The sequence below is a fragment of the Rosa rugosa genome, chromosome 1 (genome assembly GCF_958449725.1).
Source record: "Rosa rugosa chromosome 1, drRosRugo1.1, whole genome shotgun sequence".
In the NCBI taxonomy this organism is placed as follows: Eukaryota; Viridiplantae; Streptophyta; class Magnoliopsida; order Rosales; family Rosaceae; genus Rosa; species Rosa rugosa.
This window is the reverse complement of record NC_084820.1, coordinates 33,144,568-33,168,760: the sequence shown is the minus strand read 5'-3', so window position 1 is coordinate 33,168,760 and position 24,193 is coordinate 33,144,568. Positions and strand designations below refer to the sequence as shown.

At 39.7% G+C, this 24,193-nt stretch overlaps 1 long non-coding RNA gene across 1 annotated transcript; it reads left to right on the top strand.

Annotated features, from left to right (window-relative positions):
• Positions 1–1,951: 1,951 nt before the first annotated feature.
• On the top strand, positions 1,952–5,398 carry LOC133735654 (uncharacterized). The gene is made up of 4 exons (XR_009859199.1): positions 1,952–2,444; positions 4,750–4,826; positions 4,935–5,014; positions 5,130–5,398. It is a non-coding gene; the product is annotated as an uncharacterized LOC133735654 (long non-coding RNA).
• The last annotated feature ends 18,795 nt before the right edge of the window (positions 5,399–24,193 follow it).

Below are 24,193 nucleotides of genomic sequence, written 5' to 3'. Positions count from 1 at the left end.
ATTACGCATGTTCGAACAATTGTGGTTTGAAGTCTCCCACAGATGAGCCTACAAGCATTTAGGATAAGGGGTTTTGTCCATTTACACCATTTTTAGAGATTTTTTTCTCACTTACCCCATTAAGTTTTTTTAATTCTCTCTTACCCAAAACACTCTAAGGAGGTCTTCCCTAATACCCCATTAAGATTTTTTTTTTGTTTTTTAATTTTTTTTTAATACCATTTTACCCTTACCCATTTGTTACTTAGAGAGAGAGAGAGAGATAAACCATGGGAGACTTTGCCGGAGCCCGGTCACCGACCGCCGGAGTCCGGTCACCGGCCACCGGATTCCGGTCAATTTTTCGCCGGATTCCGGTCACCGGCTACCGGCCACCAGAATTTGCTGAAAATCTCACCGGAAATTTTTTTTGCCCCCAATAGACATCTATTGCCCCCTAATAGAGGGGCAATAGACGTCTATTGCCCCCCAATAGACGACTATCAACCATGTATTGCCCCCCAATAGACGACTATCAGTCATGTATTGCCCCCCAATAGACGACTATCAGTCATGTATTGCCCCCAATAGGACTTTCAGTTGCCAAAATGAGAACTAATCTCCCTAAATTTAGACAAATAAAACTTTGATTACAGAAAAAAAAACAAGGAGATTACATAAATTCAAAACGTCTATTGCCCCCCAATAGCCGTCTATTGCCCTCCAATAGAGGGGTAATAGACGTCTATTAGAGGGCAATAGACATTCAAATTTTTTTTTTCTTTCCTTTTGTCCTGTTACTTAAAAAAAAAAAAAAAAAAAAAACTAGAAATTGATTTGGGCACCCAGAGAAAAGCTCTGGGCACCCAATCACCTCTCTCCATTGCCAAAGCTTGGGTCGAGTACCGGCAGCGTTTAGGAGGCCATCGAAGACGTCGTGTGGTCGTCGTTGTCAGCGCCGGCCGAGCTGCAGCAGAATCCAGGCAAAAGTCGACCCGCACCGGCGAGGCGGTTGGACGCGATCGAGCTCACCGGCGAGTTGCACGGAATCTGGGTGTTGCAGCAGTTGGACGCGGGCGTTGCAGCAGTTGGACGCGGTCGTTGTCAGAGAGACAACGGTTGGACGCGGTCGAGCTCACCTGCGAGTTGCAGCGGAACCTGGGCGAGAAGTCGAACCTCGCCAGAGTTGGAGATCCGGGAGCGATGAGAGAGAGAGAGAGACGGAGAGAGAGCAGATCGGAGAGGAATGAGAGAGAGAGAGAGCAGATCGGAGAGCGATGAGAGAGAGAGAGAGAGCAAACGGAGAGGGATGAGAGAGAGAGAGAGTTCAGATAGTGGAGAGAGGAGAGAGACATAGAGGCAGATGTAATTAATTAATTAAGTGAAGGGCAAAACTGTCATTTTGCTTTATTCCCACCTAATTAATTAATTAGGTGGGAATAAAAATTTGTTGCTGGGGCAAATGGGATACTTTTTGTCAATTTTGGTGCATTGGGTCAAGGACACATAGGATAATGCAACAATTTTGCTGCTTGTTTTGAACAAATAAAGCAAGGCTACAACACCAAGAATAATCAGCAACAATAGACTCTCCTCAAGATCAAAGCGAATTAGGTTCGATCTGAGGACAGTATGGCTGACTTGCTCACTAAGTCATTGCCTAAATTCCACTTTCGAGAAACATGTTAGTAGCATCGTTTGCGGAAGTTATCCGAACTCCAATTACCGTTGTCATCAGGGGGAGATACAGACATTAGGGGGAGATGTCTACATGTATGGTCTCGAAACGTGAATGGTGTGTTGTGCTCTTTTTCCCCTTCGACCGAGGTTATTTTTGTCCCATTGAGTTTTTGTTACTCGGCAATGTTTTTAATGAGACAATGAGAGAAGCACCGCGTTTGGGCAACACAATGGGGAGTGTTTAAGTAAATCTCTATTTTGTGTTTGGCCCAAACTCTAGGTTACAGAAATTTCCCACCTCTTCATCAAAAGATTTCCTGATGAGTCGGTACAGAAATCGATAATCTTTGCCATCGCCAGGGTTACGAGAAACCGCCTTAGACCTAAGGTGATAGACGAGGAGCTTATTCGAAAATATATTGAAAACACGAAGAAGCGGAAGAAGCCGGAATTCGAGATGATGTCGGAGGATGAGGAGGAGGAGGAGGAGACGCTGTTGGAGGAGGGGGAAGAAGAACCGACAGAAGAAGACAGGAAGTTGTGGTTGGTACTTTGCAGGAGACTGGGATTCAGAATGAAACGAGGAGAAGATGTCAAGATGCTCAGGCTGATGATTCCTTTCTTAGCCCAATGTTCTGGACTTTATCCACCAAAAGGATCCACAAGACGTGGGGATGTTGCTAAGATATATCGATATGTATTGCCTTCGCGATCTGAACGACGTGGGGATGTTGCTCGACCTCATTGAGGCTCTCAAGTCACGTCGGGCAAATCCAGAAAATAAGGTGCGGCTGGGTAGATCTTTAATCAACTGAACATTGCATGTATTTGAAGCTTTGTCTAGCTTTATGGTTTGCTTTCATTGCTTTTAATCAGTTCATGAGAATGATTTAGAGCTTTCATTGAATCACTTATTGTCTAGCTTTTATTATAAGGATTGTTTGCTTTCATTTGCTGCTCTATTGTTGCCTTCTAGATATACTTGAAGCCATTACGTGTTGAGATACACTTGTTGCCTTCTTATACAGGGCTTCATTTTGATCCTTAATTGCCATGTGCTCTTGTTTGATGCCATGTTTTATTTGACTCAAACAAACACTTATCTTATTTATCTCTCTTGCGTTAATTGTTTCACTCACTTGCTGCATATGTGAGACACCCTTGAATTGCCTTTGACCATATCATCTCTTGCTATGGTTTTATTTTGCAACGACGCAGCCTTCCTGACTTGTCCAACCTAACATTGTTATGTCTGTGCAAAAGGGTCCTGATTTTTCATTGTTACTTCTTTTTTTTGATTCACTTGCTCATGATTGTACTCTCGAAGATAGGTATTATGTATGTCTTCCTCGCTATATGAATGCATGTGTGCTGGAGATCTGCAAGACTAGTCTTTTCTTGGATTCTTTCTCCCCTGTGAATATTGTACTAGAAATTTCTTTTTTCTTTTTCTTTTTCTTTTTCTTTTTGGCAATAATAGAATTGCTTGTTTGAACTTCCTTCTTCAGAGTGCCTTAGCATATAGTCAGTGATGCCTGTACGTTACACACACAATTATACAAAGACGTGTTTGAACAAAGTAATGCCAGTAGAAGTTGGATATATATTCTGAGTTGCTATAGTTTGTTCTTTTGTTCTTAGATTTTGTGAATGGGGTTATGTGCCCTTTTATGTGATTTTTCTTCTGCTGTTTGCTAGCTATGTGGTTCTTGCCTCCAGTGTTTTGGTCTCTAGTGCTGTTCTTGAAATGAACTGTGTGCGCTTCGATTCTTCTGATTATCCTCTGTTTTGTTCTTTTAAGAGTAATTATTGCCAATAAACTGCAAATTCTTGCAGTTGGGATGCTGTTTTTGAGTTATACCAGATCCCTTAGTCAATCTTATATGTTTTCTGTTGTTACAACTGTAGGATGATATGTAATCTATAAAACGAATGATTACTTACTGAACACAATAAGAAGTAAATTCTAGAGGCGGACAATATAATGATGAATGGTGCTTTTTGTTCCGTAGTGGCTGTCCGCCATAGAGCTGTCCCTTCAGATCTATAAGAATTCAATAGGGATTCATCTTCGGGAAGAACAATTGCCGAGATTGCCGTTCTGCATTCTCATAATGTTGTTCATGTTTGCTTATTGAGTGGTAGCATGGGGATGCATATTCTTTTGTTTAGCCTATTTTGATAGAGCTGGTCTAACTGTATGAATCGTGAGGGTCTTTGTAATTGTGAGGTGTTTGTTGCTGCAACGTTCTTAGAAACAAATTTCCATTACAGAGAAGTGGGTTTTATCTTGCAGTGATAGTATGTGGGCACTTCTTGACCTGATATTGTAGTTTTGATGCTCTCTTGCCTTTTATTTTGAACTTATAGTATTTGGTCATCAGGGCCCAGGTTTTTGAACCTTTTTTGGTTCATGAGGATGACTCGGTGCCTCTTTACTCTATGTCAATACTTTCTGAAGCAGTTGCTGGTCTCTCATGGGTTTATATTTGCTCACATTGCTTTTATTCAGTAAACACAACACTGCTATAAATTGAAAACCAATAGTAAGCATTTGCCAAAACCTAGCTTGCTTGTCACAATTAACAAAGCATTTCAAGTTTCGAATTGCACAATAGTTAGAAAAAACAAAATGCTCAGCATGTACCCTGCAGATGTAATCCCTGATAATGTCTTTAGGTGAAACAAAGCTTGGAATATGGACACCTGCCACAGCCTTCCTAGCCATGCAAGGCATCCCATCAATTTGAACCCTCACAAGGGACCTTGTTGCAGGGGTGTAAAGGCTCAATCTAAAGTCATCTAACACTAAAGCTTTTTTTGGAGCTTTTTTCCCCTTTATGAGTTTCAGAATTTCAATATAATGCATGGATAGAGGAGTGGTTCAAAAAATTGTTTAGTGTTGTGGGTGTTATTCCTGTTTTTGACCGGTTGTTTACAATATACTTGTACCTTTTTTTGTGTTTTTTTGAGAATTGACAATATACTTGTTCTGCGAATGAGATTTTTCAGAATTTTGGCAACCTTATATATTCTTGCAAAAGATATGGTGTTTAGAATATAATGGTCTCTTTTATTTGCATGATCCAGTTAAAGCAAAATATCGTACCAACTAAAGAAGAAGGGATTGCTGCCCCCATGTACCTCTTAAAACTAGAATAGAAAAGGTGAGTTGTTACTAGGTTCTTTTCTGGTTGCTTTCTCTTTAATTTAAAGAAAGTTGTAATATCTTTTATTCTGCTTTATATGATTTCTGATTTTATTTTACGACTCAGAGAACATGGAGATATGGAACTCGACGAATCCAGAGAATGAAAGAAAATATGTGGAATGTTAATTTCTGCCTCACACAGCCGTAAGTTCCTTGAATCACCTTATCTGGTTGTTTCCTCTGTAATTTTGTATAAATTTGGAGTCCCTCTTGTTCACCTTTATATGATATCTGTTTTTTTTTTTTTCCCGACTTACAGAATCTGAAAATTGTGAGTGTGACAAGGTGGGGAGCTAAGAGAGAGATTGATCACCAATGAGATCTTGTTAGTTTATGGTTCAGACGTGTTTTGGTTGTTATGAGAATAAGTAGTACTGTACTTGCATTAATGATATGTTGGAATGGAACGCTTAGTTAGATAATGGGTGCACCTTTTGTCCCTTTCTATTTGGAATATAACTAGTGAATTCTTGTGTTGTTTCGAGGATTATATAGTGTTTTCTTAATAAGCTGCTACCTTTCAGTGAATCACTTTGATCACGTGTTGCAGGGACATAACCCTGGTGTGAAGGATAACTTTGCGTGCGTTCAATCTACTTTTGTTTCTTGTTGTTTTTGTTCCTGTGGTGAGTTCCTTGTATTTTTTATCTATTGGATTCCATTTTGATAGTTATGGTATTCTTTTCTCAGATGAATTCTTACAAATGAATGGATGCTGCTGTTAGTAGCCGTAAAAAAATAACCATCTATTTCATCTTTTTCATTTCTGCACAGTAGCTTTCACAGTGCAGTAGTTCCATCTCTTCTTGGAACTTAGAAGTACAAAACTTGTAATTTATGAATTTCTTGCAGTCTGCATTGGTAGTGTCACTGGGAAGGGTTTAGACGTTTAGTTACTATCTGGTTTCTTTTGTTTGATAAGGCTGGATTGATCAAACTTTTGGTTGAATTTTTCCTCATATATTAAGATAATGTGTAAGGTTTTGATGTGCCTGGATATCGCAATTTGAGGTTTTGGTTTTGCAATTTGACACGCTTGTTTCTTTGTACACCGGCATGGCTGTAGCAATGTTAGAGCAATATATAGCATGGTTGCGGATGAATTGTGTTCAACTGTGGTTCAAGTTTAGCAAACCTATGGTTTTTCCCTAGGCGGCGCAACAAAGGACAAAGCATTAGTCCTTCCATTGAGGCTGCTTGGAGAGGCAATGATTATCCGAGATTCCATAGGGCACCGGTAAAGCAACTGCTACGAAACCCTAGCAAAGCAAAACCTAGAATTTTTTTTTTCCCTTTTATATTTTTTATTTTATTTAACTATGTTGTAATTCTAGATTATTGTCCGTTAGATTCTTATAGCTCATATTCTCGCATGGGTTCTTCTTTATGACGCAGTCGGAACAGTAACCTAGGTTTACAAGCAATAAACTTAAACAAAGAGTTCTGGAGTCTATCAGAGATAAAAAAGAAAATTCTCTATTTGATTGATAATAAGATAAAAGATAGTTCTACAGCCGTTTAAGGTTGCTTATATATGAGAAAAGAAACCCTAGGGCGACTAACAATGAAAGCCTAAAGCCCACGAGTAAAAATAAAACAAACCCAAAACAAACTAGGAAACCGAAAATTCTGAAAAACAGTAAATTGCATTTTTGAGGCCCTAAACGACCCCGAAAGCCCGAAAAAGCCCACACGTCGTGGCATAACGACGAGTTTTGTTCCTGGCGCGATTCCATTTCCGGAAAGCTATGGCACGCTCGAATCGGACACCAAATGCGAAAGTTTCAATAGTAACTTTCGTTTTCCTTTTCCTCCTTTTGCACAATCGAATTGTTCTTCAAATCAGGCTGCCATTCGTTCTACATCAGTCTCCTCCACCTCCGAAGAACTTGACCCCGAGTTCTCTTCAAGATAAAGAACCTCATCTTCACGAAACTCATGCAGATCAGCCACATTAAAGGTGTTAGAAATGCCCATGGAATCAGGAAGGGCAACAACATAAGCATTATCGTTGATCTTCCTCAGCACCTTAAAAGGACCATATTTTCTGGGCTTCAGCTTGTTGTAGGTACCAACAGGAAATCTCTCCTTCCTCAGAAACACCATCACGTCATCGCCCTCTTGGAACACTTTAACTCTTCGATGCTTATCAGCTGCAGCTTTATACTTGGCATTAGTTTCTTCCAGCTTGGCCTTAACTTCTTCTCTAACAACCTGCACATCTCTAGCCATACCCTCAGCAGCAGCACTAACACCAGAAACAACAGCTTACTAGTGCAGAAAGTATACTTTTTCAGGTTAATGTACAATTTATTTTCCTGTAAGGCGCCCAAAACCTGTCTCAAATGTATCAGATGTTCTTCCTTGGTCCTGCTATATATCAATATATCATCAAAATACACCACGACAAAAGAACCAATAAAAGGACGAAGAACCTGGTTCATAAGCCTCATAAAGGTGCTGGGTGCATTAGACAACCCGAATGGCATAACCATCCACTTGTATAAGCCATCCTTGCTCTTAAAAGCTGTCTTCCACTCATCTCCTGGCTTGACTTGAATCTGGTGGTAACCACTTCGAAGATCTATCTTGGTAAACACCTTGGAACCCTCCAGCTCATCAAGCATGTCCTCCAAAACGAGGAATAGGAAACCTGTACTTCACAATTATCTTATTTATGGCTCTGCTGTCAACACACATCCGCCATTGATTGCCATTCTTAGGAACAAGGAGGACTGAAACTGCACAAGGACTCATACTCTCACGAATGAACCCTTTTTTCAGCAAGTCTTCAATCTGCTCCCTCAAAATCTCGTTCTCCTTGGGACTCATGCGGTAATGGGGCAGATTTGACAAACTAGCTCCAGGCACCAAATCAATCTGATGCTGAATGTCCCTCATAGGTGGTAATTCGTTGGGCAACTCATCTGAAATCAGCTCTTCGAACTCTCCCAACATATTCTGCATTTCCTTAGGGATCACTATATCTTCTTTTTCTGCAGTCAACAAACCTTTAATCACCACTGGACAGAAAACTTCAGATTCTTTAAAGGCTTCCTCCATCTCAAATTCACCACTAGACAAGGTCAGAAAACTCTCCCCTTTCTTTCCACCAGACTTCTCAAATTGTAAGACAGGAGCCATAGCAATTTTATGACTATTCCATATAAACATCATCACATTATCTCTGCCTTTGTAAGTCACATCCACATCATATTGCCAAGGTCGCCCAAATAAAATATGACAAGCATCCATATCGATAATATCACACAGAATGTCATCTTTATAATGCCTACCAATGGATACCGGTACTTAGTAGGACTCAGCAACTCGAACCTGTGGACCTTTTTTGACCCACCCAAGGGAATAAGGTGCCTCATGAGGCTGTGTAGGTAACTGCAAATACTTTACCAGCTTCTTGGCTACAAAATTTTCACAGCTCCCATTATCCACAATCAAATTGCATCCTTTGTTATTAATGGAACAAAGTGACATGAAAATATTGCGTCGCTGCCCATCTTCTTTAGGCGACAATAAAATCCGCTGCAACACAATATTAATCTTTTCAGGAGACTCCTCCACCGCAAACTCAGCCCCATCATAATCGTCATCTCTTTCAACTTCTTCTTCATCTTCATCATACTCACCTATAAGAGCAGCTTGTCTCCTCTCAGGACACACATTAGATCTATGCACAGGCTTGTTGCATCTATAGCAGACTTCTGTTGTAGGCCTAGCATAAGGATTATTAAGCCTCTGGTTTGGGGCCCTATTTGGAGCACCACTAGAACTGCTAGAACTGCCAGTCCATTTAGAAGGGGGATTGGAAGCCCTAGAAGCACTTCCTGTATTATGCTGTAAGGCTTACCCTTGTCAGTTGAGGCGTTTACCAAATCTGTGCTCCTTTGGTAGTTATATCTTTGGAAAGAAGAAGCTCGTGAAGGTTTCTCTAATAATTCTGCCTTTAATGCAAGATTTGAAGCTTCTGCCACAGTCCACACAGTTTGCAACCCAATTTTCTCCTGAATGAAAGGTTGAAGCCCACTGATATAGCGAACCACCTTCTGGCCCTCAGTTTCTCCTAGTTCATTACGCTCTGAATAACGTAAGAACTCAGCGGTGTACTCAGCCACTGTCCTAGTTCCCTGGACACATTCAATATACAACATGTACAGAAACTGCTCATAATCATCTAACAAGAATCTTTCCATCATCAGCTGTTTCATTCTTCGCCATGTTTTAACGCTCTGCTTCTTTCAAGTATTCTGCAACTTATCCCACCAAACTGCAGAAGTACTCTTCAATCTCCAGGCAACATGCTTAACCTGCTTGTGTTCAGGCACCTCCATAATCTCAAAGAATCTGTCCACCTGAAGCTGCCAATCCAGGTAATCTTCCACACCCAAGTTGCTTGAAAAGAAAGGAATTTCAGCCTTGACTTTGTAATCCTGGTCAGCTTGTCCTTGTTGTTCAGGTTGCACATGCAATTTCTTCTTCAGACTCAGATTCTAAATCATTATCAACAACTTCACCACGTGGAGCCCTAACTCGCTGGCCTCCTTCCCCACCTCTATTCCGATTGTTGTTGTTGTTGTTATTGTTTCGTTCTCCCACCAATCCACGAATTTCTCCAATTTGATTGTTCATGGTGTTGATGGTAGCGGTAAACGCTGCGGTAAGAGAAGCGGTAAGAGCATCAAGATCTGCTTTCGTAACTTCACCCATTGCTACCAAGGTAAATAGGAGAGACAGGGAAGACCAAGTCAACACAGACTCACTCTGTAGAGTCAGATATTACATTACAAAAGTTTACGAATTAAGTTGCATAACAAAATAATAAGTAAATGCTCCTCAGAGCTTACTACAGCGGAAGTCTTAATAACATTAAAGCCCCAAAATTAGCTTCCTACCCGTACGGCTACAACTACGAGATCTCAGATTCAGCCACGATTACCTTGACCTGCAGGATTAACCCCTACACTATCCAATAGTACACCGGGTTACCACACAACAAACCCGGTAAGCATAAGAAAGCTTGTATGAGTAAACTCAAATATAAAAAACCACACAACCCACACGAATAACGAGGAAAACCTTCCAACTCAAGGGAACAGAACGCACCATGATTTCCTAAAAACCCAATATTCTTTTCCCAAAAGAAACAATACTAGTCACACCATGACAAAATAATATAAAACGGTAACCTAACAATTATATATGAAAATCCGGTCTAACCTGGATAATAAAACAATGAAACAACTCACACCAATAAACATTGTGAGATTGCTCACCTCAAAATTCCTGTTGCGTCTTCACACAACTAGATAACCTACATAACGCACTCTATCAAGCACCTAAGGAAAATACAGTCTCAACTCAGTATATGAAACACAACGATTAAAGTTTGAATCCCCTATTTGAACTAAAAACCAGAAAGTAACGCTAATCGAGACAAAACTTCATCTGAGACCACCAAAAGTCTCTGGAACACTCCTAGGATCAATATGTCAAAACAACAAGTCGATCCAATGGTCGGATCCTCACAGATCAAAAATCGAACAATTCAAAATTATTGAAAACCCTAACAAAACCAAACGGTCTCCAAAAGTACAAATCATATATCAAAATGCTCGTATTGATTAGTAAATGATAATGAAGTAAGAAACTGCCCCAAACACAGCCAAACGCAGCGCCACAGTCAGCTGCGCTTGAGCTTCACGCGCCGACGTGTCAAACGTATCACCAGCTCAATCTAACCATCTAAAATGGATAGCACAGCACAAGGATCAACTTTAATACCTAGAGTTTAAGCCAAATAGGCCTAGATGGCCAACGATCGCAGCCGCAAGTCTAAAATCATTGGTCATCGAGAGTTAAAGCTCCTCTGGTGCAAATCGATCAACACCACCACCTAAGATCGAAAGAGGACACTGGAAGGAGCACAAGGAGATAGGTTTCAAGTCCAACCATCACCGGAATAAAAAAATATCGCTGGGTCAGTCAACGTTGAACTTCACGGCTTTGATCCGCCGTGCTTGGTGTAAATCGCCTCTAGCGACCACCTTATGGAGGACCAGAATGAGGAGGCGAAGAGGTCTGTGCTGGTGCCGTCATCTGATATAGCCGGAAAATGAAACGCCGGCTGGGTCGGAAAACTGGGTACTGGTCGGGTCGGCCGGAAGCTAGAGAGAGTTTGGGTTTCTAGAATTTTTCAGAAATTGCCCGAAACAGAAACTTTCAATTTTTGTGAAATATTTTAGAAAAAAATCTCTATTTATAATAAAATTTCTGAAAATAGAAATAATTTCCATTGACCATAACTTTCTCATACGATTTCTGATTTATGCATGTTGCATGTCTACGAATTGGTATTGACGTGCTCTACGACTTTTGTAAAGGAAGTTTTGGAGAAACTCAACGAATAAAAAGTTAGCTCCTTCAACCCTGAAAAAAAAAAACATTTGGAGTAATTATTCGTCCGAAACACTTCCACTCCATCCTCGAACCATGAAATCGTCCTAAAAATCAACTTAATGATTTCCGAAAAATGATCAGAAATTAATCATGAATTTCTGGAGCATCATATTCTACCCTCCTTAAAGAAATTTCGTTCTGAAATTTAAGCGTACTACACACCAACAAGTATGGATAACTCATCCACAAAATCCAGTTCTTGATCCCCTACAAGAAATGCTCTCATCGGGAAGCCTCCACAAGATATTGAACTAGTCAATTATCCCCGATCAAATTTTTTCTGTAGTCCATACAGAATGCAATCCAAATGCTAATAATGATCGCATCAACTTCTACTTCAACTATACTATGATCAACTATACTGGATCCATCGTAGACTTCATCATCAGCTTAGGCACAAGAAAATATGCCGCGCAATTGGAAATTTTTGGGGATAAGGCTAACCCAAACACTGAATCTCCAACCATTTTACCAAAATTTTCAACAAGTCTGTAAAACTACGGCTCTAGGCATAGACCGTCCAGAATCTTGTTATCACAATAGTATGTGCATCACTTCACCAATAATGCAACCCCAGCATTACAAGAATTGACGAAACCTTCATTTCAACTCAACTCAATAATAGCGTATGCATCACAACTCAATAACTGTCCTACCGTCTCAGAACACGAAATCAAGTTAAGGTCTGGCCCCGCCTAACTGACACGTACATAAATCATCACATGTCATTGCTCTCACAATCGAAGTGGTAGAGAATCTCTACTGCCACTAAAATGAAAGATGTAATCACGCAACATACCACACTCAACAATAGGAAGTCACTTTCAAAAGTCTAACTATTGACATCAGGCAAAACCCAACACAACACAACATAGCGGAAATAAGTACTCTACCATCACAAATCACTCAAGCAAGGTAAGCAATATTGATAAAGTACCTTCTGCCCTAGCACCCTGCTGACCAACAGCAAACACCCTGGCCTGCCCCTGAGGTTGTTGTCTCTGCTGATTCCCTTGTCCCCTACCCTGTGCCTGGGTACAATCCATGGAGTAATGCCCTACTTTGCCACATCTAAAGCATACTACGTTCTTTAGCTTCGGGCAACCCCTAGAATTATGGCCCATCTCGTTGCAATTAAAACATCTCAAGGGTGCCACCTGCCCAACAGGTGTAGCTGCTATCCTAGTTGTTGCCTGTTGATGAGTCCTCTGCCACTTCTAGAACCCACCCTAATTGTCCATCCCATCATTGCTCTCAGCAGATGCCTTTCCCTTTCCTCAGGAGTTCTCCAACGTCGCCAACTCATCCTGGTGAGTCTGGGTGTCCAGCTCAATGGCCATGGCCTTAGCCAAGATGAGTGCCACAGTAGGCAACTCCCATACGGCCACATCATGCCTGATAGAAGGATTCAGTCCCCGCTGAAACTTCTTAGCCAAACTCAAACCATCCATCGATCTCACAAATAGATACAACTTTGAGAGCCTTGCCTCATAGTCCCTTAGACCAGTGAAAGGAATTCAATCTCCAACTGCTCCGTCACTGCAGCCGAAAAATACTTATCCCTGAAGAGTTTTACAAAACCCTCCCAGGTCATGGTGGACATATCGCCTGCCCTCTGTGTGCATTCCCACCATACCCGTGCCTCATCCTGAAACAGAAACGTAGCTATCTCTCTCTTCTCCTCGTTGGTATAGATGACCATCCTAAAGTAATTCTCCATGTTCTTGATCCACTAATCAGACAACAGGTGGTATGCACCTCCCAGAAATGCAATTGCTTCTAGCCTGGTAATCTCCCTAGAAAATAGATGAGTGGCATCCAACACATCAATCGCAGGTGGAGCAGGCTGCTCAACACGTGATCCCTCCACCTCTTCCTCGTAAAATTCTTCCACATGAGGGGTCCTACCTCTGCCTCGGGCTCTACCCCTACCTCTGGGTCTACCTCGACCCCCTAGCTTTGCGTCCCAGATGATTCATTACCTAAGAAGCATAGCAACATGTGGTTAACACTTGTATAATCCTTAAACACAAGTATAAGTAATTCACAAAGACCGTATCAACCAAAACACTAAAGTAAGAGGATACAATTCTATTCTTTCTTTCAACAATTCCATTATGCTGAGGGGTAATTGGAGCAGAAAACTCATGGGAAACACCAAGCTCATGAAAATAATTAGCAAAAGCAGTATTTTTAAATTCAGTTCCATTGTCAGATCTGACTCTAACCATGCATGTATTAGTGGACTGTTTCTCCATTAACATTCTTTGTCTCAAGCACTTAAAATATTCAAATGTTTCAGTCTTATCTTTCAAGAAGGTAGCCCAAGTATATCTAGAGAAATTATCTACTACTACCAGCATGTAGCTCTTACCTCCAATGCTTTCAGATTGAGCTGGTCGCATGAGATCCATATGTTGCAATTCTAGAACTTGTATGGTGGTAGCAGAATTCACCACCTTTTGAGGTGCCTTGGTTTGCTTCCCAATTTTGTAGCCTCCACACATCTTGTCAGTCTTGCCACTAAGAGCTGGCAAGCCTCTGACACACTGTTTCAAGGATAGTTTCAGCAAACCTTGATAGTTCACATGTCCCAACCTTCTGTGCCATAGCTCAAAAGTTTCCTCTGTCGATCTCACTGATAGACAAGACTACACATCAAGAGATTTATTAGCTCGAATGTGATAGCAATTATCAAATGATCTCTTACCTCCCATAATACTTTCTCCCTTGTGGTTAAGCACCAGGCATCTTTGTTTGTTGAACCACACATCTTCATAGTCATTTGCCAAGTGACTGACACTAATTAGATTTGCAGTCAGTCCTTCTACATACAACACATTTTGAGATTTGGTATGCCTGGGGTATTGACAGTGACTCGAGCAAGGATATTTGCTTTCCTTCCATCACCAAATGTGACATATCCAGTAGTACATTCATCTTGGAATGAGGAAAACCAAGCTTTCTTTCCAGTCATGTGTCTAGAGCAACCACTGTCTACATACCAGAAGTCTCTTCGCTTATCTGCCAAAGCTGTGAGTGCTGCCAGGCAAGTGGCCTCAATGTGTGTTATATTCTCATCTGTACTTACATATGCCATAAGACAAGTAGCATTAATGGATTCGGATAAGTAAGCATAATCAACACAAGAGAGGAAACATTTATTTGAGTCTTTATTGGTCCAAACAGATTTTCCTGTGGTTACTTGCAAGTTACTATTTGTGATGAGTGTAGCTAGCTTATTAATAAGTTTCTTTTGCTCCCTAAGTTCACATTGCAAAGAATCAACAGAGCATATTTCCTCAACATGTTGTGGCTTAGTGAATCTCTCATTACACCTAAGTCTAATGCATGTGCCCTAATTTACAACAATGATGACATGTAGGAACAAAAGTCTTAAAATTTGGATACCTGTTTTGACCAATAGATGTCCCTTGGTCAAACTTTACCTGTTTGGTCTTAAGGGCAATTTTTGGTTTCACACCAGACTTATCCTTGAGCAGTATAGTAGTTCCCCTTGATGATATCAGTAGATGGCTCAATTTTCTCAATACCTGAGCTCGATTCTTTCACAAACTTGGTACTCTTGGAGCTTTCTCTAGAATATCCAAATCCAAAAGTGTCATGAGGAGCTTTTCCTGAACCAAATAGTTTGGATGCAGTTCTAGAGCTGATTTCAAACTTGGTGAACTTCTCTTGAGTAGATTTAAGTTCAACCTGCAACGATTCAATTTCAGCTAACAAATTTTGATTCAAAGCATGTTTGATCTTGTTGGTGAGCTTAGCACATTCAGTCTTCCAAGTCAGAAAGTTGTTACCACCTTGTAGGCTTTTTAATTCATCAGTAAATTTGCTCCTTTCATGTTCCCACATAGATTGTGTGGTTCTCAACATGAGCTCAATCGTCTCTTTCTCAGTCTTCAAGTCTTCAATCTCCTTCTCAAGACTTTAATTCTTTAGGAGTGTAGCTTTTGATGCCTTGTAGAGTTGTTTACATCAGATATCGGTTTCATCATCAGAAAAAGCATCATCACTGTCTGACTTTGGTAGAAGAGATGAGACAAAGGCAACATTCTCCACTTCCACTACGCGCGCCAATAATGGCATCAGACAACATGCTTCAGATAACTGCGAAATTTTTAACTGTCGTCTGATTCTTTGGGACAACAGCAAGAGTAATTCTGTGTATGATAGAATCAGACAATACTTCTTGTAGGGTACGTGTGATGTTGTCCCAATTTTGTAAAGGCACGAAATAAATTACACATTGTTGTTGTCCAACTAACTAGTTTCAGACAGCAGTTATTACTCTGATGTTGTGCCACTTTAGTTCGGACAATGGATGAAGATTGATGTTGTCTGATTAAAACTACTCAGACAACAGTTAATACATTGATATTGTGTGATTTATATTCACACAATTTTGTTAATTTGATGTTGTCTGATTAATTTTAGTTCAGACAACTATTGTTGCGTGTCTGTTGTATGATTTTGTTTCAAACATTTACCTTTAATTTTATGTTGTCTGATTAATTTAAGCTTAGACAACTGTTGTTCTGTGTTGTTCACTTTGTTGTATGACTTTGTTTCAGACTATTACCTATAATTTTATGTTGTCTAAGTTTTATGAATTAAAATGTATCTGCATGTTCCCCTGCAGGTTGTACTTCCAACACTTGGTGAAAACTCAATTTTTCAAACTCCCTTCATTGACCAACACGACTCACTCTCTCAGCGCTCTCACTCAGCCCGCTCAAAATTTTGCACAAAATTTAAATTTCCCACCAATTGGTTTAATTTTAATCTCTATTTATCTCTCTTCTCTCTCTCTCTCTCCTTAGCGGCTTAGTCGCCTCTCTCTGGTTTCTTTCAGATCTGGGATGAACAAGCATGCCTAAAGGATTTAGGCCGCCACTGCAGAATTACAAGAAAGAGAGTGAGGGGAGCGACGACGACGGTAAGGCCGCCACTGCCGCTGAGGAAGCTGAGGTTCAGAAGTCGTGGAATTTGAAGCAGAGCAATCAATTGACTCCGAAGTCGATGAGGCAGAGAGGTTTGGCTGAAGATACCTCTCGATTCAGCTCCAGGACTCCGAGTGCTCCGCCGTCAAGAATATAGTAAAGTCGAAGGGTTCTTCTTCTGCAAGTCTTCAACAAGCAAATCATGGACAACATTAGCTTCCCTAATCCTCACAATAAGTTTTTGTTGGAAATCAAGGTAATCCTCTATTTCTTCCATGGAAATAGCTTTGATTTTGGTATCTTTGTTGTTGTTTGGGGTTTTTTTTATGTCGTTGGGTTCTTCTGCATTTTTGCCTGCAACCTGTTTGATTCAATGCCTGAGAGAGTTTCTGCATTATCAAAACTAGTGTTATTAGCTGGAATTAGCTTGAATATTATAGACTCTATAAACATTTCCCCCACTGTGATGCCCCGGAAATTCGTAATTATTTCCGAGGAATTTTCCGGAATCTAATTTATGGTTGTTGGACGGTTTCATGGCTCGTGGACGGAGCGGAAGTGTTTCGGACGAATTAATTATTTGAAAAGTGTGACTTTAGGGACGACGCAAAGGTTGACTTTTGATACGTTGGGATTCTCCGAAAACTTCCTTCACGAAAGTTGTAGAGCGCGTCGATACGAGTTCGTGGACATGTGGAACGCGAAAATCGGAGTTCGTATGAGGAAGTTATGACTATTGGAAGAAGTTTCCATTTTGGTATAAATAGGGAATTTCCGAAAATATCTTCATAATTCCTCATTTCTGTTTTTGGAAACTTTCCTTCTCTTTCTTCTCTCTCGGCTGCACCTTCAGTATCTGAGAATTTCGACTGACCCGACCCGAACCCGGTGATCCGACCCGGATTTTCCGGCGATCTCCGGCGACCTCTAGCCTCGAAACCTGCACAGAACGGTTCGCCTCTCTCGTGCGGTCGTCTCTGTGGCAGCCTCTTGCGGCGATTCGTGGTGGAGGAAGTGCAGCAAGGTGGTGCAGCCCAGTGTTTTCGAACCCGACCGGAAAACACAGTTCCGGCGACGTCAAGGCTTCAGGCTTCCATCCTTGGGTTCGTGGGAGGCTCCTTGATCGATCTATGGTGTTTGTTTCGATCGGTTTACGTGGAAATCGGTTCAACTCAGTTGGGATTACTGTTCACGGCTTGTGAGGTAGTTTTCGATCCTTTAAGCTTGTTTTCTGACTTCGAGCCAGTTATGAGAATCCACAAGCATGCTTAGATGAAGCTTTTTGATGTTGGGAGTTTTGTGAAATAATGAGTTTTGGCCGGTGGCGGTGCGCCTCCGTCTGTGGCGGCGTTCCGGCGGTGTTCCGGCCACTTAAGGAACTGTTTGTGGTATTATATATGTCCTACTCGTTGATACGAGAGTTTCGATATATAATATGCAAATTTTGGAGTTCGTATGGAATTGTTATGATTTTTGCAGTTTCATACCGATCGATTTATTCGATCCGTGAGGATTCGAGCGTCCGGTCGACATGTGGTTTGGTCACATCGATCATGGACGAATTCCGGGGACTTTGGGAGGTCTCAGATTTGGTTTTGCCTCGATTGGCACCACTTTGGGGATTTTAGTTCAAAACAGGGGTTTCAGACTTAAATCGTTTGTGAATCGTTACTGATTTGAGGTCATTGGTGATTAGGTGCTTCTAAAGGTGAATTTGGGCGAGTTGTTGGTGATAGTTTTGGTTCGGTTCTGTATAGAAGACGCAGCGGGAGTTTCAATGTGAGTAATCTCACGAAGTTCATATCACGAACGGGTTAACCCTATTGTTTTGAGAGTTATTTAGTTAACTGCAAACTATAGTTGGTATTAGTGGCATTCCTGAGTGAATGACCATATATATATATATTTACGTGGAATATGTATATTCTTGTGGGTTGATGAGTGAATTGAAGCAATAGGTATTGATGGGTTTCATTCTATTGTTTTGGGGCTTGACTTTTCGGGAAACATTTTGTGGGAATTGGGAATTTCTATTGTTTTGAAAAGTGTCAAGATTTGGTGTGAGTTGCTTTGATGTGATTTGAATGTTTTGATCTAACGACCGGGGGTCAGAAGATCTGAGAGTCACAGGTTGTGATTTCTCCTTTTGGTTTGAGTTAATGTTTTGATCTGATGACCGGGGAGGTCTGATGATTGGAGGTCACGGGGTGACATCTCCTTTTGTGTGAGTTGAGTAACTTTTGGGTCCTGAGTGACCATTTTGAAAAGTTTTGATCTGACGACCGGGGAGGTCTGAGGATTTGGGGTTGCTGGGAGTAACCTCAGGCATATATATCGGGACTTCACACCTTTGGCCGGGTTTGTGGATACGATCAGTTAGAGCTCTAGTCTGTTGCCATAGTACATCATGGGGGGTAGCGGGGAGCTATCTGATGCTTATGAGTACGTGTTTTTAAAAGGGAGTTTCGGGGATTCTTTCTTTTAAATGTCCTGGGAGGACTTGTTTATCATATTTAATTGTCAGAGTTTCAATTATTATGATTTTGTCACGGGGTGACTTGTGTTATTTGAGAATGTGTTTTAAAAGGGAGTTTCGGGGATTCTTTCTTTTAAATGTCCTGGGAGGACTTGTTTATCATATTTAATTGTCAGAGTTTCAATTATTATGATTTTGTCACGGGGTGACTTGTGTTATTTGAGAATGTGTTTTAAAAGGGAGTTTCGGGGATTCTTTCTTTTAAATGTCCTGGGAGGACTTGTTTATCATATTTAATTGTCAGAGTTTCAATTATTATGATTTTGTCACGGGGTGACTTGTGTTATTTGAGAATGTGTTTTAAAAGGGAGTTTCGGGGATTCTTTCTTTTAAATGTCCTGGGAGGACTTGTTTATCATATTTAATTGTCAGAGTTTCAATTTATATGATTTGGTCACGGTGTGACCTTTATTGTTTCTTTTGGGAAAAGAATGTGCTGTTTTGGGAAAACACGGTGGGTGTCCCTTTTTACGAGTTGATGGGTTTCCTCATTGGGTGAGTTGTGTATGTGTGGTTTTGAGTTACTCATACGGGCTTGCAAAAGCTTACCGGGTTTGTTGTGTGGCAACCCGGTGCACCATTCAAACGGTGTAGGGGTTAATCCTGCAGGTTAGGATAATCAGGCTGAAGCTGAGGTAGCGCCTTTGCAGCTTTACGGTAGGAAGCAAATTTTGTGACTTTATCGTTATTTGGACTTCCGTTGTAGTGAGCTCTGAGGGGCATTTACGTTTATCTTGTTGTTGACAATTTAATTCGTAAGCTTGTGTAATATATAACTCTTTGGAGCGAGTGTATATTAACTTTGAGGGTTCAGGGCATCAATATGTGTGTAAGTTTAAGAAGAAAAAAAAGATTTCAGGTATTTAGTATTGATGACTGGACGTTCACGCATATATAATTATGGGGTTATATATATCGATTTTCAGGTGTGTAAAATCAGGGGCGTGACACCCACACTCTAATCCATTAATTTTATTTTTGTTCTACCATATGCAGGGTAAGGGTTCCATATCCATTCCAATGAGGGTGGACAGATTTTAATGCTAGAGATACTTTTGCAATTATGGCTGCTGCTTTTGTTGCCATAATTGAGGTAAAAATTAGAGAGCTGATTCTTATTTAGTTTACTGTGTCATATAACCCAACTAATTATGTTTCAAAGACACAACTAATTCCAATTATGTTTCGGATTATACCATATATGCTACAATCGTATATATTCTTAGAAGTATACATTGTATATACTATATATTTAATATAGAGATTGGTATTACTATAGCTATTTTTACAAATCTGGATGAAGATTCTAGAGGTGGAGCAACTTTGACTGTTAAAATGTTTGTTTGTTGCCTTACTTTTCGTTCAAAGTAATCTCATTCATTCTTCTGTCCCATTAATTAGTTGCATTATGTATTCATCCCATGATTTCATTTCATAAGTATGAGGCCCAAAAAATATAGCGACCAGCAAGCTGTGTATATTAGAAGAAGCAATCTGAACTAATTGAATCTGCTTTTAAGGTTCTTCTATCCTTTCTACCCTCCTTTTTGTTTTAAACTTAACTGGCAAAACAGACTAGCTAGTGTTCTATCACATTTGAGTTATATAGTGCAAGATAAAACAAGGTGAAACAAAGATACTAGATATATTTTTGATGAGGAACATAATGAGTTTGCTCTATTTGTGTTTTGATTGTTTTCAGATTTGGTCAACAACCTTGGTACCATTGCAAGGTCTGGCATCAAGGACTTCATGAAAGCCTTGGCTGCTGGAGTTGATGTTAGCTTGATGGTTAGTTTGGTGTTGGGTTCGACTCTTGCATATCTTGTTGCTAAGAAGGAAGAGGATGTTTATCAAGAGAAGGAAGTGAACAAGTACAATATGTTTTTGGCCTTGATGTTCTTGGCCTTTATGTTTAGGCAGGGTTTGTATGTTGACGTTGGGATGATGATAGAATGAATTGGTTTTGGATGTTTAATTAATGGATGTGTTTTTGGCTGTGTTGATCTATTGGTTTTGGTTAGATGTCATATGCAGAATGCATGTATTGTGACTCTCTTCATAGTTCATACCATTTCATTCCAAATACAAACTGTTGTCTAACAACTGTCTAACAATGGAATATCATAAAATAGAATTCAAAAACTGTTGTATGAACAATCTAAGTACAATACTTTTCAAATGATTTCAATTGCCCAACTAGAGAAAACACAACAAGAGAACCATTGTTCCACCAAAATTAAAAACATCAGTTATTTAGAGAAACCTGTAGTATTAAATATAAACTGACAATGCTTTCTTCATTTTTCTATTGTCTTGTGTAAATCCACTCAACAGTTAGCAACTATTTCTTGATGTTGAAAATTCATAGAGACAACACTTTTTCTAAAAGTAATGTCCTCTGACTGGTTCTCACAAGTCTCCAGTCTTCATCTTCTGTTGACTTAATTTGCTTTGCACAACGGCAATGATTTTCTACTATTGTCTTTTCTGGTGTTCAGACAACAGGTATTTAGACATATGCTCTTGTACTATCTTTCTTCAGACGACAGTTCTGTGCTATTGTCTGACCACCCCCATCAGACTGCACAGGCTTTAACAACAACACCCAACCTTATCAGACAACAGTCCAAAACTGTCGTCTGATGCCATTATTGACGTAGTGTTCCTGAGTTTCATCATCACTCCATGTTGAGAGAAGAGACTTGTTGTTACTATTCCCATGTTTTCTGTTGCCACAGTCAGTAGAAATACGGCCATAGCCACCACATTCATAGCATTTAGTTTTTTCAGAATTGTTTCCTTTTAAATTACCTTTTCCACTCCGAGTATTGTTATCATTATTACTATTTGTGGAGAAACTTTTCCTAGGACCATTTGGATTCTTAGAAGAGTTCTTATTTTTAAGAAATTTTCTAAACTCTTTTGTTAAGAGAGCAAGATCAAGTGATTCCTCCTCTTCTTCAACCCCTTTAACAGCCTTAAAAGCTACACTCTTAACTTTCTTCTCAGATTTTAATCTCATTTCATAGGTTTTGAGATTTCCAATGAGCTCATCTAGAGGATAGACATCAATGTCAAAAGAGTCCTCTATGCTAGTAACCTTAGAGTGAAATTTTTCAGGCAAGGCCCTAAGTATTTTCTTGACAATTTTATCCTCATCGAAGAGTTCTTCTAGACTACGACACTAACTAAAATTTTCAAAATTCTACCATGGAAATCATCCATAGTTTCATCGTCTCCCATAGTCATGGTTTCAAACTCATAGATTAGACTTTGTAGTTTTTGAGCACGTACCTTTTTGTTACCTTCATACGTAGTCTGTAGCAGATCCCAAGCCTGCTTGGCAGTGTCACAATGGCTGATCCTCAACTTCTCTATGTTGGAAAGAGCTGTGAATAAACTATTTTTGGCTTTAAAGTCAACTTGAAGATCACGTACTTCCTCCTCAGTCCAATCCTTCCTTAGTTTTGGGGTGGCAGGAGAAGAGCTTTCTCCTTTGGCCGAGACAACATGTGTCTTCCAACCATTTTCAACAATATTCCATACGTGCTCATCTTGTGCAAAGAGATAAGACTTCATGTAAACCTTCCACTGAGTGTACTTTTCACAACCCCCATCAAACCATGGAGGGCTATTGACAGATCCTCCTGCAGCTCTATCACGAGAATGTTCCATTGTCCCTACGATCTCCTAGAAAATTCTAGAACCAGCTCTGATGCCAATTGAAAACACTAGACGAAAAAATTATGAAGGATTGAACTACAATTGCAATCCCATAATGACAATCACACACACGAGTTTGCTGACTCAGTGTAAACCTCACCACTGAGGAAACTTCACTGTGTGGCTTATAACGTAGCACACGAGAATCAAATCCAATATGAATCAAAGTAATTACAGTTCACAAGTAGTTATTCAACACAACCACATTAACTAGCAACAATGCTAACTTGTTTACAACTGAATGATCAATCCTACACAAAGTACTAATCTGTCTTTGTTGCTAGAAGAAACTGAACAAGCCTTCTGATACAACCTTGTCTTGAAGCCTCATTGATCTCGAGCACTATGCAAGTGAAAGATGTAGTGAACAAGCAATGAGTACAATGAACAGCCAAAGAGAGTTTTCTAAAATAGTTTATGCAGACTATGCAACACAAAGAAATTTCTCAGAATAAAAACTCTAACTTTGGAAATGTTGTTTCAAAACCTTTTGTAGAAGAAAAGACTACCCCTCAATCCGATCTCATTGATCACAGATTGAGATAAACATGGAAAGGTTTTTCAAACACATCGTGAAACTCAATCAATCCTAACTAACATCATGCGATTGCTGTCTTAAAAGATAATGATTTGATATGCATTTTAAACAGTTCTAAATGCATATGAGATATATAAAATTTTGATAAGATTGCAAACAGTTTAGATCCACGATTTAACCATATGATATGATATGCAAACTACCTTAGATCGAGATCAGTGAGTTGTTCAGACCCTTGATTAACGCTGCCTTGAATGCACTAGTCTTCATGTCAGCTACTTCTGCTGCTTTGCTGGATCTTCAATCCTTTAGTCCCGCAGTCTCCTAATGCTCTTAGGAGAATTCGTGTTTGAATGGGAACTTGCCAAGATACTTATAGTGTAGATTACTTCTGCAAATTTACAGCCAAATTGATGATTGTTAAGACATTCATAATCACATTTTTATTTATAGCATGTAGTTTAATAATCTAAACCATTCATTGTCTAGTTACATACACACAAATGAATCCTACAAAAAATTAGCCAAATTGGAAAACGTTTAACCATTTGATTAGCACAATGTTCGTTTTAATTTTATCTAGCGAACTACATTTGTTTACACGATTTTGAATGACCAAATGATTATCGATTTGGTTGATTTTTTGTAGACATCATTCTTGCATAGGAATCTAAAGGATCAACGGTTGAAATCGTTAAATTATATCATAGACTTGTGGAAAATAATGAAAATTCTCAAATTTTTAAATTAAAGAGGTCGTCTCTTACTCACATAAGAGACAGTTTTAAGAGACGGTGAATGATATATGCATCTCAACTATATATATTAAATATAAAAACTGAAATTATGACAATTTAAAACTGTGTATTTACAGCTGTTAAAAGCGTTTTTGTTCAGGATGGTTGTTGGTTTTGTAATGATCATGATGAATCTATTAATCATATCACAAGGATTGCCAGTTTGTTCAGCTGAAAACAAATGCACAGTTTTAAATTGTTATAATTTCAGTTTTTATATTTAATTTATATAGTTGAGATGCATATATAGTTGTAACTAATTCATTATTAATGAAGTTTCTTCTTGATAAA